The sequence below is a fragment of the Phalacrocorax carbo genome, chromosome 23, assembly GCF_963921805.1.
Source record: "Phalacrocorax carbo chromosome 23, bPhaCar2.1, whole genome shotgun sequence".
Classification (NCBI taxonomy): Eukaryota; Metazoa; Chordata; class Aves; order Suliformes; family Phalacrocoracidae; genus Phalacrocorax; species Phalacrocorax carbo.
In genome coordinates, this window is record NC_087535.1 from 1636838 (window position 1) to 1653967 (window position 17130).

Sequence of the window (17130 nt, forward strand, 5' to 3'; positions counted from 1 at the left end):
CCTCCCTGCCTCTAGGGCTGGATGAGGCCCCCAGCGGAGTCCTGGGGGCTACTAAACCCCAAGGGGGTTCCTGCTCCCCCCAAGGGGGTTCCTGCCCCTCCAGGGGGGATCCTGCCCCACCCGGGACGGTCTTGCCCCCCAGGGAGGTTCCTGCCCCCCAGGAGGGCTCTTGTCCCCCATATCCTGACCTGTCCCCTCCGCGCCCCCAGCCCCCACCCCACCCCTCGGGGCGTGGTCAGATGGGGCGTGGCCATCGGGGCGTGGCCAGGCGGGGACGGTGACGCAGTGGGCGGGGCGGGGCGGGGTGGGCAGCGGGAGGCAGCGGCGGCGGCGGCGGCTTCCAGCGACTTCGGCGGTCGGTGAGTGCGGGCGGGGCCGGGCGGCCCCACGCTGCCCACGGGGGATGCTTCGAGCCCCGCGGAGCCGGGAGGGGGGTGTGCTGTCCCCACGGCCCCCCCGGCGGGGCCGGGCAGGGGATGCTCAGCCGCCGCTTCTGCCCCGCCAGTGGGGCTGGACTCGGGGGGCTCTACCCCTTCTGCCCTCCCCGGGGATGCTGTACCCCTCCCCGAGGGGATGCTCGGTCCCATCCACCCCCCTGGGGGGCTGGGCCGGTGGGGCTTTGCTCCCCATTGCCTCCCGGATGGGGCTGGGCTGGGGATGCTCTGTCCCCCGGCTGGGGGTGCCTCAGTCCGGGGGTGCTTTGTCTCCCACCCCGTTACCCCTTGGAGGCGGTGTCTGAGTGAGGGGATGTGCTGTGCTCCCCCGTTTCCCTTGGGTTATGTCTGGGCTGGGGGGATGTCATCCTCGTCCCCCGGCTTGGTGGTGGGTGGACTTGCTGTCCCCCGACATTACCCCCAGGCCGGGCATCTGAGCCGAGGGCTTGCTCTGCCCCAGACCCGGGGGCTGAGCCAGGCAGATGCACTGCCCCATCCCTGCTGGGTGTGCAGGCAGGAGGGGTGAAGGGGTGGGCACATCCACCCCCTTGGAGGCTGCGTGGTATGGGGGGGAGTGACTCCTGTACCCCAGGAATGGGGAGGGGGTTCCTTGATTTTTCTGCTGCTCTCTGCCCCTGGCAGCCCCCCAGTATGGTCCCAAGCTGTCCCTTTGCACCACCTACCATGCTTCCACCTTACGCTGAGGGGGAGGGCCGGCATCCTGGTAAGACTGGTCCTACCCTGGCCTTCTGCTCCAATTTCCCAGCACCGTATCCTCCCACCTCCCTCAGTACTGTCTCTAGCCCACGAGCATCCGCCCTGCAAGCATCCACCCAGTGCCGAGCTCAGGGCTGATTCAGCCCCACGAGCGTCTGCACTGTGAGTATCCACCCAGCACCGAGCTCCGGGCTGTATCAGCCCCAATGAGCATATGCCTGGCACCAAGCTCCGTGCTCGACCCGCTCATGGGGATGCTCACTAGACAGATGCTCCTGGGGCTGGTTCAGCCCGGAGCTTGGCACCAGGTAAACTCCTGCCAAGCTGGTCCAGCCTGGAGCTCGGCACTGGGCAGATGCTTACCAAGCTGGTCCAGCCTGGACGTTGGCACTGGGCGGATGCTTGCTGCGCTTGGGGCTGGACCAGCCCAGCGAGCATCCGGCCAGCTTGGCTAGCTCCAGCTGTGCTCACACTGGCTCCCATCCTCTGTCGGCTGGTGCCGTCTCGTCACAGCCATGGCAAGCTGCCTCCAGACACCGTGATTTTCTTCTGAATAACACCAGCCCTTTAAGGGCTTGTTTATCCCTTAAATTGCATCATTATAACAGCAATTTGCTTAGGAAGCTGGGTTTTGTTAAAGCTGTGTAAACCTTCTGGGGATGTCCTGGTTTTGGGCAAGTCAGGGTTGGCAAAGTATTCATTTAAGCTCGTTTGCCACCGTCTGCTTGTACGCTGGAATGAGGTTCTGGTGGGTTTGACACCGCTGCGCCACTTTGGGAGCACGAGCTGGTGCAGAGGCAAGGTGTGAGCTGGAGTTTGGTACCTTGGTGAACATGCCTGTGTGATTCAGGAGTTTTTTGGTTGCGGTGCTGCCCAGGCTTTAGAGGAGATGGAAAGTTGGTGTCTTTGTTGCTCTGATGGTCTGGGAGTCTCAGGTATCTGTGCTCTTGGGGACACCACGATGTGCTGCTCCCTGCATCTCGGGATGGTGCCGGTTGGTAAATGGGACTGATCTCTGAGGACCATCCTGGAGATTTGTCAGGGAGCCGCCAGCACACGTCGCTGCTGCTGTCCCCCTGGCACCCGGAGGTGCTCAGGTCCATGGATGACTTCCCAGCTTCGGTGCTTGCTCCTCCTGCTTCTCTTTTCCAGGAGACAGACCGGAGGTTGTCTGGGACTTAAATCACCAGCTGGAGGGTGGCGGGGGCCCTAAACTGACAGGTTCCTGAGACACCGGTGGTGGGACTGATGGACAGATCTGGCTTTCTAGGCCAGCTCAGCTGTGGCTTGGCAGATGCGGGATTAAATGACTCGTCCGCCTCCACGCAGCTTTCTGGCTTTGTGGCGAGGGCGAGCGGGTCTTGCCCTGCACCGGTGGCTCAGTCCAGCTGTGCCTCGGCGCTCACCAGCAGACGAAACGCAGGTGCTGGGGGACTGAACCTGCTGGAGGTTTGGCTTCCTGCCTGTCTCAATTGTCTCAGAAGGTGCCAGGAGTAAAAACCACCCTGAAAACCTCCTTGTCTGTACCTTTTGAGGGCCCTTTTTGCAAGCCTTGCCCTTTCAGGCAGCTCCCACTGGGGTGCAGGGGGTAGGGACAGGGAGGAGGACAGTGGTGTGAGGAGGAGAGGGGTGAGTGGGTGCGAGCTGGGCGGGTGATGGGGTCGTGGTGTGCTGGGTGGGGAGATGGTGGAGTGAGCCAGTGCTGGGAAAGAGCCTGGCATCATGTTGGAGGTGGGAGTTAGCACTGAAGCTGGGGGAGGCAGCCTTGGAGCCTCAGAGGGTGCTGAACCCAAACTGGGACCCAACTGGAAATGCTTCTGGAGGTCTCCACTCTGGGGACAGGAATGTGACTGGCGTGTGTGTGTCCACTGCCTGGGCAGTGTCATTTCATGTTTTCCAGCAAAGCAGAAAGACAGCGCATTCTTTAGCAAACCTTGAAACCTTATTTCACAATTAATTTCCTCCTAAAGAATGCTTTGGTGAGTCTGAGGTTTCCCAGCTGACTCCCAGAGTGAGCTGGGAGCTCTCTGGTCTGTTAACTGGAGGGGAAGGATGTTGGATCCATTGCCCAGCTTTCTTCCCAGAGAGGTGTTAAATGCAGTAACAGTCTCCCACTTTACAGATGCTTTCTGCAAAATGCCAAGTGCCAAGTGAGGGGGTGACAGGCCCGACTGAGGGTGAGGGCTCTGGCGTGGGCTCTGCAGGTGGGTCCAAGCCCCGGCCAGGCTCCTGGGGGATGTGGTTGGGAGTTTTCAGTGCTTAAAGGGCTCCTCTGTGAGCAAATGATGCTGAAAGGCTTGGAGGTGGGTGCATGTGTGGGTGTGCTCACACGAGTTGGCATTTGGGAGGGAGGAAGGGAAAATATCACATGAAACAACTGCAGCGTTGGGGGACAGGTCTGCATTTGGGCCCATCTGGAGCAGAAGTAGTGAAAAATGATTCAAGGCTCTTTGCTAAAAAAAAAAAAAGTTGCGCTGATATAATTGGATTTTACTCCTGTTTGCTCTGTGGTCAAGCAGGTTAAAATCCTTGTGGGGGCATCGTAAAGCCCTCCATTTAATTTGTACGGTGAGGAAGCCCTAAGGAGTGAAGCGAGTGTTCATCTCTCGCTCTCATTGTTGTGCAAAGCCATGCATGGAGCAGCCCTGCCTGCCCCTCAGCCCCTGTGCAGCGCTGGCAGTGCAGCGGTTTCCCTCCCGCAGCGGAGAGGTGGAGGGGTCCTGAGGCTGGGTGCCAAACCTCCAAAAGACAGGGCCAAAAGTCACGGGCCAGGAGGGCACTGACCCTGTGTCCTCCAGGGTGCCCTTTCTTTCTTGAATCTCCGCCCTGGTGTTGTAAATCAGCTCGTGGGTCGCCGTCTCCAGTGCTGTAATCCTGCAGGACTGACAAGGCTGGAATTTACCTGAAATGCAGATTTATTTTTTTTTCCCCAGCTCCCGGTTTTCAATTTCTGCCACGCTTCTCTTTGCAAGCGCGAGGAGGTACCGGCTGGGTGGCTGCCTTTAATTGCATCCCCAAAAAAATAAAAAAGAGGAAGAAGAAAAGTGGCAGATGAGAGCCCATTTCCCCCATCCTCCTGTCCATTGCGACCAATTTCCAGGAGAGGGCAGTTCCCAGGGTTTTTTACCGTGTGATGCCTCTCCCCTGCAGCCTCCGCGCCAGCATCAGCTGTGCCGAGCCCCAGCCGCTGCGCCGCGGGTCGCGGAGGCAGTGCCACGCCAGGAAACACCGGGGCATGGGCCCAGCTCCTCCGTGGGGAGGTGAGACGTTGACAGCGTGTGGCCAATTTCTTTAAATAGCGAGTGCTGTGCCGTGGGGATGTGCAGCAGGGAAGGATGCTCTTTCTGCCTGGACTCTCCATCCAGGCTCCCAGAGGGGAGAGGGTCTGTCGCAGGATGGCACAGTGGGGGAAGGGACTCCCCCCAGAATTGTGTCCATCCGTCAGGCACATTGATTTAAAGCTCTCATTTCCACCTTTTCATGGTAGAAAAGAATTTTCTTCATAATTACAGATGGATTTTTACCTCGCCGCTAGCATTGTTCACGATATGACTAATGTGCTGGGACAGAAGAAACGTGCTGCCCTGGGGCTGGCAGCTGCATGGTGCCCTGTGGGGTCCAACAGCTGAGGGGCAGGAGCTGGGCCATGCATGGGACGGCCGGAGCCTGGGGAAAGGGGGATGCCCGGCTGCGCTGCCAGCCCAACGCTCACCTTTACAGGAGTCTCGTTAGTGCAGTGCACCCTCAGACGGATCCTCTCCTGCCAAAACCCGGCCTTTCTGGCTTCCAGCATCGGGAAGGGTGTTTATAGCTTTGCTGTGGCATTAACACAGGTGTCATAAACCTGATCTCAAGCTCTTAATCTTGAATTAAATAGGCTTGGTGGTGGTGTCTGCTACTATTCCCCATGCAGAAATTTGTGGTGCAAGGAGCTGCAGACAGTGAGGGGAAAGATGGACTCGTACAAAGTTTACAGCCTCAATAATCCAGTTAATCTGCCCTGTAATTCAGTGCCTGGAAGCTGTGCTAACTTGGCCTCTTTCTAGAATCTCTCCCAAACTATTTTGCAGGAAGGAGTCAAAAAAGGTCCAGAGGTTATTTTTGGCTGTGGCTGATTTATTTACATACTGATCATCCAGGAGAGGAAGTTATTCTGGTCCCAAACTGTCCCACATAACACACAAGTACCTTGTGTGAGTGTGATTTCTCTGGGCAAGGTTGCGAGATGACGTTCTTGTCTGGGGGAGCGAGCTCTCGTAAACCACCTTGATGGCTCACGGTCCTGTGAGCCCACTTGGGGAGCTCGAATCAGGCCAGAGCCCCACAGCCAGGGAATATGGGCTCTGCGCCCTCCTGTTCTCAGTCCTTGGGGGACAGACGTCAGCCCTGTGTCCCTGGGGTGGTGGAAAGCACTGTGCCTTGAAACTCCTGCTCCACCCAAGGGAGCACCCAGCTAGATTGTGGGTCTCCCCGGGTGAGACCTGGGTTTGGGGAGCGCAGGGCAGCGTTTCAAGGCTTGTTTGGGCACAGCATTGTTTCGAGGCTCAGGAAGCACCATGGTGCCTTGGCCAGTTTCTCTGCAGGAGGAGGTGGCTGTGGTGCTGCTGAATATCTGTGTTTGCTTTCCCTGGCATGCTGCGAAGCTGAGCTCCCTGTTCTCGGGAGGGGGTGGTGGGGATGATGTGTGAGGGTGGCGCAGCCAGATTCTGCTTTTCTCCTGTGTCTACATGAGAGATTGTTTCCGTGGGGCTTCCTGGTGTCACTGGCAGCTGGTTTCTGGCCAGGGCTAGTGGGGGTCAGCCAGGGTGGACACCACTGGGACGTGGCACTGCCAGTGCTTTTGCCATTGTGTTGTGCTGGTAACATGTTTCTCACCCTGGCTGAGGATGGTGTCACTGCTGGCTGCATCCCCCTGCAGAGGTGCCGGTTGCAGTGGAGATCCTGTCCCCGTGCCACCCTCGTGGTTGCTGTGGGGCTGGGGGCGATGTCTGACCGTGGATGCAGTGCTGGCATGGGCAAAGGGCGACCTGATCCCCATATCTCCTGCAGCGAGGAGGCAGGCAGGGCCAAGTCTGCGTGGCAAAAGCGAGCCGGGCGTTTGGGCTAAGGCAGGCTGGGGAGGATTGCAGGAGGCTTTGGGGGGACAGAGGAGCTGCGAACCCAAGCCCCTAAAGGCCCCAAGCTCCTAAAGGACCCATGGAGGTGTTGAACAAACCCAATGTTGGCTGCTGCTTTGCCACTTGGAAAACCTGGCTGTGCTAGAGAGTAGATGGGTGGAAGTCCTGGAGATTCCCATCTGCCTGCTAAGCATTGCTGTCCTCACTGGAGGCAGGTGCTCATGAGCTTTGCTGGGACACGGGACGAGTGGGATCCCTAAGGTCACTGCCAGCATGGAGAGAGACATCCCTGAACCCTTCAGAGCTTGGGCTCTCCGTCACCATGTGCAGAATAACATGGCTTAACTAATTTTAACCCATTAAATGTTTAATTGGAGCCACAAGGCTTGTCTCTCCTGATCTGAGCTGTCTTCCTTTGAGCCCAGACCTGGAAAGGGTTTGCTCTGCTGTCTGATATCCAGATGTGCCACCCAGAGAGCAGCTAGTGTTTGATGGAGAGAGGAGACTTCTCTTTCCTTCTCCCCAGCATCAAAACCTGGATGATAATCACTGGATTATTGCCAACGCTTTGGGTCTGCCATAGTAAAAAAAGAGCATTTTTTCCCCCCTTTTCATCATCTGCTTCTAGTTAATTTAGTTACAAGACTTTTCCAGTGGCCATTTCTGGAGATGGCAATCAGAGCATCTCTGCAAGCAGAAATGGCTTTCATTCTGCATGTCCTTTGTGTTTACACATATATAAAGAAATTTCATCTTTTAAAATGAAGCTGAAATAAGCCCCAGCATTGCTGATCACTGTATGGCTCTTCGTGAGCACTGGTGTCGCTTTCAAATCACACGTCGTCAATAAATCTAATTCTAACTGCCCTGCAGCAAATGGCATCAGCCTGCACTTTGAGATCTCTCCCACACGTACTCCCGCTGCCTAAAAATACCAGTGCTTTAATTCTCAAATGACTTGGCTATTGTACAGCCACCATTTTTTATTTAAATATTGCTGCATGGCTCAGTGCAGGACGTCTGTTAGGTTACAGAGGGTGAAATTCTGCTCTCAAGATCTGGTCTTTAAGTAATGCAGCGGCTGTGTCGATCTTTGGGGTAAACGAACATTTATTACTTTTACTCTCTGTGCTGCGAGATGCGTTAGTCAGGGGTGCAGCGGCATTCAGGGAAGCAGCGTCCAGGAAGGGAAACTCACCCTTGATATGACTTCAAGCAAAATTCCCCCCAAAACTCATCCTTTCACCAAAGAAATGGACCCTCAGTGGCCACCAAAGAAAATGCCATTGTCGCTGGTCACCTTCCCGGGGAAGGGCTGGCCAAGCGTGCTGGCAGTGGGCAGCGAGGGCTGTTCCTATCTCAGGACAGGGCATGGGAAAGGCACTTCCAGAATCCCTTCCAGCTCATCACGGGGGCCCTCCGAGCCCCTGAGCTGTCCCTGCGGCGAGGAGAGCGGAGGCGAACGGCCCGTCTGGCCAGCGTTACCCACAAGGATGCTCTTGTGTCCAAACAACTGCATGCTTTAGGAGCACAGCATGCAGCGCTTCATCCCCGTTAACCTTCCATGTGTGTGTCCCAGGTGTCCATTCCATCCTCTTTGTGGTAAATATATAACTTACATCTACATGTCTGGCTTTGAGGTGTGGAATCCAGGAAAGGGGACTGACTGCTTTAGTTTGAGCAGCTGGGTCTCTCTTTAACGGGTGAATGCAGCGGGCATGCTGGTGTTTTCTTTTCATACAGGGCACTGGGCAGACCGGTGTGTAACTCAGAAGCAAGCAGGCTTTTTTCTCCAGCAGATTTCAGCCTCTTGACTTTACCAATTTGCTGGCAGGGCAGGGAAAACTCATTGACTGGTCTATGAATGAAGCCAAGGGCTAATGTCACATGCTGTGATCGTGGGGCGAAGTGGCAAACTGGCTTTGTGGCACTGACTGGGGGATTTTGAAGCAGTGCTGGATGCGATGGAGATGTAAACTGAAATTCAGCGTAGCTGGGAGGTGCTGAGGCTATAAAACATGAGTGATGCTCTAAATAGAAGTGTTTCTTTAGCAGACTTTGGATTGAAGGTATTTGGATTTTCCTCTCCATCTCCCTTTCCATCTCTTCATCTGCAATGAACCCTTATGCTGCTGGGGGAGTTCGTTTCTGAGCTGTAAATGCAGCCTGGAGCAGTGGGGGAGCACAGGCTCGAGACACACACAGCTAATGGGGTTGGCTGGTAGCTAGGAGTCCTACACCCTGCTGCAACGTGGTCAAGCCATGGATGCAAGCATTGATAATTCCCCCAGTCTTGCCGAAAAATAATGTATATTTTGGAGGCTGAAAAGGTGAGGAAACCAGCCACCAACCCTATGTAGCTGGCAGATACTGGCCATTTGGTTTCCCTCTCTGCCACAAGTAGGAGGAATCCAACGCCTGGAGATGCCAGGGAGGTGCTGCCACTGCCCCGGGGTGGGGACAAATGTGGAGACCCACCAGAAGAGCCACCCTGGTCTGTCAGACCAAGATGTGGCAGGTCCTCCCTCATTCAGTGCCTGGACTTTCCCCTTCCAAGGACTCTTGGCTCCACATGGGCTGACCTGGTGTGCCTCGAAATGCCAAAAACCTGTTGGGGAGAAGGAAGCAGAAGGATCTTCGCATGCTGCTGCCTTCACCTTGAGCTTTTTTCCCCCCTTTCTTCCCTTCAGTGCAGGTGTGTACACAAGGAGAGCAACCGTGGGTCAGCTCCTGCACACTCACTGGTGAGCTGGAGGTTTGCCTAAGCCCGTTCTCCCAAAAGCATGATGTTTTTCAGGACTTACCCCCAAACGATGGGGAGCTGCTTCTGAGCACCCAAGCTAACCAGTCCCTGGGACAGCTGGGACTTTCATGGTTTCCTTTTGTCCCTCTCCATCCCCATTGGCTTGGATTGAGGCTGATCTGCTCTGAGGTGGCTGCCAAGTGCATTTGGTGGTTCCCAAAGCTTTTGTAAATCTGTGAGGACTCATGGGCACAGGATGGGTGCTAGTAACACCAGTAACCAGAGCAGGCTGGCCGGGGAGAGCTGGTCCGGACTGGTGGTGGTAGGAGGATGCTGCTAAAGAGAAGGTCATGGTGGCCACTGTGACAGCTTTATTGCCTCCGTATCTTCCTCTGAAGATGATGGTCTGGGTTCAAAAGAGTCCAGCTTCTGAGCAGCTGCAGCGCCCGGCTCCCTGCTGGCCTCGACCTTGCTCTGGCAGGGAGACATGTGCAGTTTGGCTCTTTCTTCTTGTTGTTTTCCAAAAAGCAAATATTGTCAGATTCAGAGAAACTCTGGCCATATTGGGTGCATATTAATGTGGAGCCAAAGCAAGGCTCGGCACACATGAGCCTGCCTCCATGGATAGCCGGGATGGGAGCCGGGTCTGTGCATGTCGGGGTCTCTGCTGGGGGCGTTCGGAGGGATGTTATCTGCAAATGCAGCTCACGGACGGCTGGGGAAGCGGTGGAGGGAGATGCCAAGAGGGGAGGCTGCTGCGGGGAATCTGAGTCGCTCCTGCCTGCAAAACTCCTCGCGCTGCTGCTTGTGAGATGCCGGAGAGGCAGATCAGCTGGGGAGGGCCCGCTCGTCGCTGCGCTGGGAGCAGGAGAGGGGCTTTGTGTCAGCATTGGAAGAGCAAGAGCAGCGTGACTTCGGCTCAACCTTCCAGGCTGGGATGGAGCTGCCTTTGCTCTGGAGCGGGAGCCAGCGAGCCCGCAATGCTGCGTGACACTGATACAGCCCAGACACTCCTCTCCCCGGCCGTCACCGCGGCAGCCTGAAAAAGCCGGGGCGGTGCGAGGCCGCGCTTGCCTAACGTGGGCACCGGCTGCTGCCGGCTAAAACCAGCAGCTGCGGCTCTGCTCGGCCCTGGCTGTGGACGCTCCAGCTCAGCTCCTCCAAAGGTGGGATGGTCCCCGGGGGGGTCAGAGGCCTGGGTGTCCCCTCGCAGGGTGATGCTCATGGGGATGCCGGAGGGACTGCTTGATTTGCTTTTCCGCTCGGGACTCTGGCAGCTGAGTTCCCAGCCGTGCTGATGGCGCTGCGAGTACCCTGAGAAGGCAAGGTGGCATCCACGCTCCTCTCCTCAAGCAGTCAGAGCAGGGGCCCTGCGACGTGGTACAGCGGCAGCATGGCAGAGGGTGGCAGGAGAGTGGGATGAGGACCTCTCTAAAGGATGCTTCAAAATATGGAGGCATTTAACCATGGTTCCTAGGGGACTCGCTGCTCTGTGGTGGGGTGAGGCTGGCCTGGGGCTGCCGTCTCCTGCAGGTGCTGTCGCCCTCCTCACCGGCACGGCCTCTCAGCACCCCAGATTTCTCACAGGTCTCCCCAGGCTTACCTCCAGAAGTCAGCCCACCACTGTCGTCACCAGGGCGGCTTTCAGGGGCGAGCGGAACCGTTCTCAGGTGCTTACTCCCCATCCCGCTTGTTCTCCAGCTGTTCCGCTTCCCCCATCATATCCCTGTTCTCATCAGTCATTATTTCTTTCTTGGTGAAGGCTTTTTAATAACATCTGACATTTCAGCCATTTTTGAGTAATTTCCTTTCTTCTACTCCAATTTTCTTCATAACTAGGAAGCCTTTCTTTGTCCTCAGCCAGAGGGGAGGTGTCTGTTACTGCCTCTGTTATCATATTCCAGGAGTTTTGATCGGGTTAATGAAAATCCTTCTCTCTTTCTCTTGCGTGTCACTTCTACTCCCATCTTCTTTAGCCTGGTTTCTTAAAGAAATGAAACTAAAGGACTTGTGTTATCACAGCCTTTTCTCTCCCCCCGCTCACTCTCAAATGTGTTGGTCTCTCTTAGCAGATCTGACGGGGTGGTGAACTCGAAAGGCTGGGGAGCTTGAGATGGCTGGCGGGGAGGACAGAGCCAGGCGATGCCCCGGAGGGCCGTGGTGCGAGGGGCCGGTGGTGGTGCGGTGGGCTGGGGCTCATGGCCCAGAGAACAGGGCTGCGGATCCCACTGGGAGCATGAGGGGTGCCGGGGCTGTATCCCCAAGCCGTTAGCTGGGGTAACAGGCTGCATCGCCTGCCTATTTTTGCTGCCCAGTTGCTTTTCTTGTGTTCAGGAAGGGAACCAGAGGAGGAGAGTCTCTAACCTCGCAAATGGGGTGTTAGTCTGGGTTTCGAGAGACCTGGGCTGTGAGTTCAGCTGCAAACTCACGCATGGCTGTGCTCAAGGGCTCTTCCTGCAGCAGCAGGAGCTGCAGCTGGTTTAAACTAATCTGTTGGAGTGTGAAGTGCAGTGACAGAGGAGCCAGTGGAGATTTTCCACTGCTGTCCATGCTACAGCAGGCAGAGGCAGCAGAGCTTTTCCAGTAGCTGCTGCAAAATCTGGTTCCCTGGTAGTAACATGGGGATTGTAGCAGTACCGGCAAAGGAAATCTTGGGGGTCCTGGGAGAAGCACAATGTGCAGTTGGTAGTTCAAGTGCATCGGTGGAAAAGGGCCAAAACGCTTCTTGGAGTGTCCTTGGAGCTCATGGCCCTTTGCAACCAGGGATGGGATACCTCATGAGCGTCTCCCCTCCTTTCCCAGCCTAGCCTGGGGAGAGGGATCGTGCCAGGCTGGGGAGGAGGGTTTGCTGCAGCCCTGCAGCATGGAGATGCCTCTGCCCAGGTCTTGCAGCGGGGAAGCAACCTGTCTACTTGGCAATTTAGCTGGAGACTTAGCTTTTCTGCAGGTGAGTTGCTGCTCATTGGCACCACATCTTGTTGTAGAGCTCCACTCTGAAGGTTTTACCCTTGCTGTGCCGTGTCCTTCACTTTGCATGTACATCTGGTATTTCTTTTGGGCAACCTGACGTGCTGTTCTCTCTTCAGCCTTCGTCCTTCAGGCCTGGAGCTTTGCTGAAGCTCAGTGTGATGCCTGCCTAGTCCCACTGCTGGAGAAGGAGGTTGCCATCGGGAGCTGTGCCTCACTCTGCCTGATCCCACAAGGCACCTGCCTTCCTCTCTCCCTTGTGGTCCTTCCCAACGTGGGGGGCTTGCTGGGTGCACCAATCCTGCAGAGAGCACAAGGGCGCTTGTAGCCTAGCAATGAGCAGGGTCCTCACCAGGTCCCCATGGGCTCCCTTCTCCTAGGGGATCCCCAAACATGCAATCCTGTTAGGGGGGGCGCACGGCAGTGGCTCTGTGTCCCAGCTTATGGTGCATCCCTTCCACCTTGCTTGGCCTCTCCATCTACTTGTGGTCCGCTGGGTAAGAAGATCGTGGGAAGAGAAGACCAGCCTTGATGCCACCATGGTCCTGCATGGTGCAGACGTTAGGGGTGTGTTTTGATAGCTAGGTTTCTTAACAACTGTGAGACATGGGCTTGGCAGTGGCCCCTGCTCAGGAGCTGGGTACTTGCATGGTTTCTCTTTCCAGGAAGGGTTTTGGTTTTCCTTTGTTCTCTCCAGCCTCTCTGATGGCGGTGAGATGGGCCCTGTAACTGAGGAGATCCCAGCTGAATAATCCACTGAGAAAGCTGCTAATTTGAAGACATGTCTGTAATAATTAAATCATTATCTGGAGGGAAGTAGAGAACAGATACCAAAACGGGGCTAATTAAAATCCAAACCCAGGATGACTTGGGCTCTGGGCCAGAGCACAGCATAGTCTTTTGGGGATGTCTTCATGTGTAATTGCTTTTCAGAACATCAGTCCCACCAGAAAACCCATCTGTTCCCCCTCACGAGACCAAGATTGACCCAGAAACCCTCTCGTCTTGTTCCTGTCCCCAGACCAGACACAGCTAGAGGATGGCCATATGCTTCGCAAAAGGCAGAGGAGACGGTGAGACCCAATCTAGGAGGGTATTCAGTTCTTGGGACGGAGGAACTAGATTCCTCCATATCTCTAGATTTCATCCTTGTCTTCTTTCAGCCTTCAGGCTTGGCCGATGCTCTTTGGAAATCCTTTGAGATCTAGGAGCAAGGTGGGCTCATATCTGTGCCTATTCCATGCATGGAAGGATTTGGACCTACAAAGGTGCTACAGGGACCCAGGGCCTGAAAGGAAGGTGGCTTTGCCTGTAGGGAGGCATGAGCCTCTTCAGGTTGACTCCACATCTGGGGTGGGAACCTTGGGAGAGGTTTTGTGTGCTGCGCCACCTGTAAGGATGCAGTGCATTGCTGGATATGACCTCAGCCCTTGAGTTATCCTGGAGTGTCAGCTCCGAGCAGGTCCAGAGAGGTAGAGGTGGCTCTGCTGAGCTGAAATGTGGTGACTGGCAGGCGTGGCTGTGATGTTGGAGGGGAGGAAGGCTCTTTGGAGAGCACATCATGCTATGCCAATGCCATGACGATGGCAGATCTACAGGGTGGGTGTTAACGTGCATACCCAGAGATGCTGTGAATGTTTTGCCTAAGGCTAGTGTAGCCTGAAGTCCACCACATCCCTCAGCAGGGCCAAGCCCTTTGCAAAGGGCAATGCATAAAAGTCCCACCTTCCATTTTCAGGATGCTGGGTCCACGGTAAATTCAATCCTTTTCAGCTCCTGCAGTGGGTGGATTTCTGCATCAGGGAGGTGTTGCTGCTCTGTCTGTGCGGACTGAAGGTCCTAATGTGGGTGGTAGCAAGGTGAAACCCAGCAGCAAGCATCGCTTCAGACGAGCTGGCCTTGAATCACTGTATTTCAGCAGGGAAAGGCTTGCAGCTGTCCAAAGCAAGCTCCTTCCAAAACTGGGTAAAGATAAATTGGTCGATTTACCTAATGGAGGCAAGGTCAGGGAGCTCTGTCTGTCAGGTGTGCGTGTCCTGAGCATCGCTCGGTGAATGCCCCTGTATGAGCACAGCAGGTAAAGGTTGCCTCGGGTTGGCTCGTGGCTGCAGGCAGCATCTGAGCTTGGGAAGGTGGGAGGAGGGCATGGCACGGGAGGCTGGGCAGGGAGCTGCTCCTGCTCAGGTGAGCATCCCACCAACCCCTGACGTGTTATTTGTTTTTACCCTGTGTTGCCCTGGAGGGACTGCAGCACTGCAGCAGCACAGCGCTGCCACTGTGATGGTGACGTGGTAGATCTCAGGGACGGGCTGCTTTGGGCTGAACCATCCCTAAGCCAGAGCTGGCAGAGCTGGGTTCTGCTTGGTCTGACATCTGCAAGAATGGGGCACTGTAGGATGCCCAGGGACCAAAATCATGTCATAAAGAAGCCAGAAATTTAAAGCTGTCTGCAAAAATGGTCACTAAACCTTCTAGAAAATGTTAGCTCAGCTGCTGTGCTTGAGTTGTGCGTGGACAGGGACTCCCAATCCTGTGTGCGTCCCGTCAGCTTGTGAGCTTTATTATGCTGCTTGCTTTTAATAGACAGGGCGCACACCACTGCCGTCTCAGGCAGCAGATTGGGTCAATCCCATCCCGTCATCCCCCCTCCAGAGGTTTTAAGGATTCCTGGCCACCATGTTTTTGAGTGCCCACAGGAGGACTGCTTAAAATGAGAGACCAGGATGGAAACCACCATGCCTGCGTCTCTTCCAGCCAGTCGTGCACCTACATTTAATTTCTTCAAAAGCCTGCTGAGCTGCAAACATGGTTCCCCCCTCTCCTGGTGATGTCTCATGTACATCAGCCAAATCCTGCTCTCACCTCCTCCTGGAGTGGTTTGGGGGATCGTCCCTGGTGCCAGTGCTTGGCCACGGGGCCACTTGCTGCAACTCAGCGTGTGCAGGAGCTCCTTGAAGCGCTGGGGGGGATTGCAAAGTGCTCTGTCGAGGGCCTTATGCCCATGGGCGTTACAGGGGTGGATGCTTCTTGGGCGCCCTTTGGGGTGATGGATGCAAACATGGGCCAGGCTCAGTGATGGCATAGTTGGGGCCACCACCTTTGCAGTCTTCTTGGGTGAGCTGGGCGTGGCTGTGGGACCTTTTGGGAAGCACAGTGGGGTCAAGGACACAAGCTCCCAGGGCTCTCAGGACCAGGCATGGGGCTTTGCCTGGGGTGCACTGGGTGCTGCCAGCAAGGATGCAGAGCTCACTGCATTAGCTTAGCTCCACATAGCTGACATTTTAAGAGGGAACGAGTTGGAAATTGAGCTGAACTAATGCCCAGTGCTGCTTTTTGTGACGATAAATGCTCAGATGAGAGCTCTGCTGACACAGAGAAGAGCTTCCACCCCTCTGCAAACCACAACATTCCCCACACTTGCTGGAGCAATTTTGTGTTAGTTCCCTCAATTTGAAGCTTGTAGTGTTTTTTCAAATCCTCCAAACCAGGGGAACAGTGCCTGGGCACTGTATGTCCTCCAGCCGGTGTCTCTGCTCATCCAGCATGGTGCCGAGCATCCCTAGATTGGGTGCTGGTGCGGAAGAACAAGGATGAAGGCAGTACTGGGCATGCACTGTTGGGACTATGGGTGCCAGGATCACCGAATGGGCATGGTGGTAGCATGGCCTGGAGCATGCTCACTTATCCCTGGATGCCCCGTAGTGCCAGCACATTCGCTGGCCTCATCAGGGACATCTCGAGGGGACAGTTGCCCTGTGGCACCCCGTCCCTCCCCAGTGAAACACCCAGTCTCCCAGGCAGGATGGGAACCCCATCCCCTGTGGCTCAGCCGCCGGCGCGCTGGGACCACACCGGGTAAGGAGCTGGCTGATGCCTGTGGCTGTGCTGCCCTCCGGGCCACCTAGTCCTGCCCCACCTGCCTGGGCTGCAGGAGGTGGCCTTTCTGCCCCGTAAGCCACGGGGGTCATTAGCTGGGGTACGGGGGTGCTGGTTAATGAAGAGAGGGGGTCAGGAGGGGGCTGGTGGAGCTGGGTGAGCCCCTTAGGGACTCTGCTTAAACCTCCCTGCTGGGTCTAACACAGCTCATGGCAATCGCGACATTGATTTATTCTTCCTGATCTTCTCCAGTACTGGGGATCTCTGGAGGGAACTGGACTTATATATCCCTTAATATCTTCCTATTCGGCTATGTCTAGGAGGAATGAGCTCCACATGGAGCTTTTCCCATGGCAGGGTATTTTTGAGGTGCTCTCTGGTTTCTCTGATGGCTAGTAAGGGTTGAGCTAATTCCACTGTTCTCCTAAAGGGGAACAACTTGGATTTTCCTTCTAACTCAGTTCTCAAAGCGCAACATCTTCAGGACCTCCACCTCGCTGGCACAGTGAGCTGGGAACATAGTTCTCTGCTTCACAGCGTTTGGGGACATGCAGGGGCAGAGTCACCACCAAAAACTCCTCCGTGTAAGAAACAAGGCTTAAGTGCAAGGCAAATGCAGGAAAAGCCTTCCTGTAGCACTGTCCAGCCGAGGCGGCACTTGGTGCTTTCCTGCTGCTGTGGCCGGAGGCTGTGTGCTGGGCGAGCTTCGTCTGTGGGCTCATTTTGCATAATGAAGAGTGTGGGTTGAAGCTGTGGACTTGCTCGATGCGGGTTAGACAGGAGCAGACAGAGCTCTGGTGTCTGCGCCTTGCCCCTGGCCGCCTTTTAAAGGTCACTGTCCTCAGATGTCCCCATGCGGCTGCTTCTGCCATGCCGTGCCACGTCCTGTCACTTGCCATGAACCACAGGGATGAGGCACTGGGAGCTGAGACCCGGCTGCCGGGGCCCTCGGAGGCACAGGGCACCGTGGGAGCGGCAGCAGGGTTATTCCAGCCTGGGTTGGGGGTGGATGGGGGCCATGCTGCAGTTTGTCTCCATCTCTGCCTGCTCCTTACTGGGACCAGTCCTGCCTTCTGTGCTCCTCTGCCGGCTTCATCCACCCCTTCCAAACCACACAGGGGGCCAGCCAAGATGCCAAAGGACCACGGCTTGGCCAGGGAAGGTTGTGGTTATCCCCAGCATGAGGATGCTTGGGAGGAAGAGCAGGTTTTGACCAGGCAGGGATTTAACCCTGCAATCCTGCCTTGCCCTACGCAGAGCCGAGCAGCCACAGCTC

General features: G+C 55.9%; 1 protein-coding gene across 4 annotated transcripts in view; it reads left to right on the forward strand.

Annotated features, from left to right (window-relative positions):
- Positions 1–323: 323 nt before the first annotated feature.
- The window catches only part of PPFIA4 (PTPRF interacting protein alpha 4), a 61984-nt gene continuing 45177 nt past the window's right edge, over positions 324–17130 (forward strand). For all 4 annotated transcript variants that reach the window (XM_064472004.1, XM_064472005.1, XM_064472006.1 and 1 more), the window contains exon 1: positions 324–359. The gene's annotated coding sequence lies outside the window, so the exon portion shown is untranslated. The remainder of the gene's footprint in view (positions 360–17130) is intronic.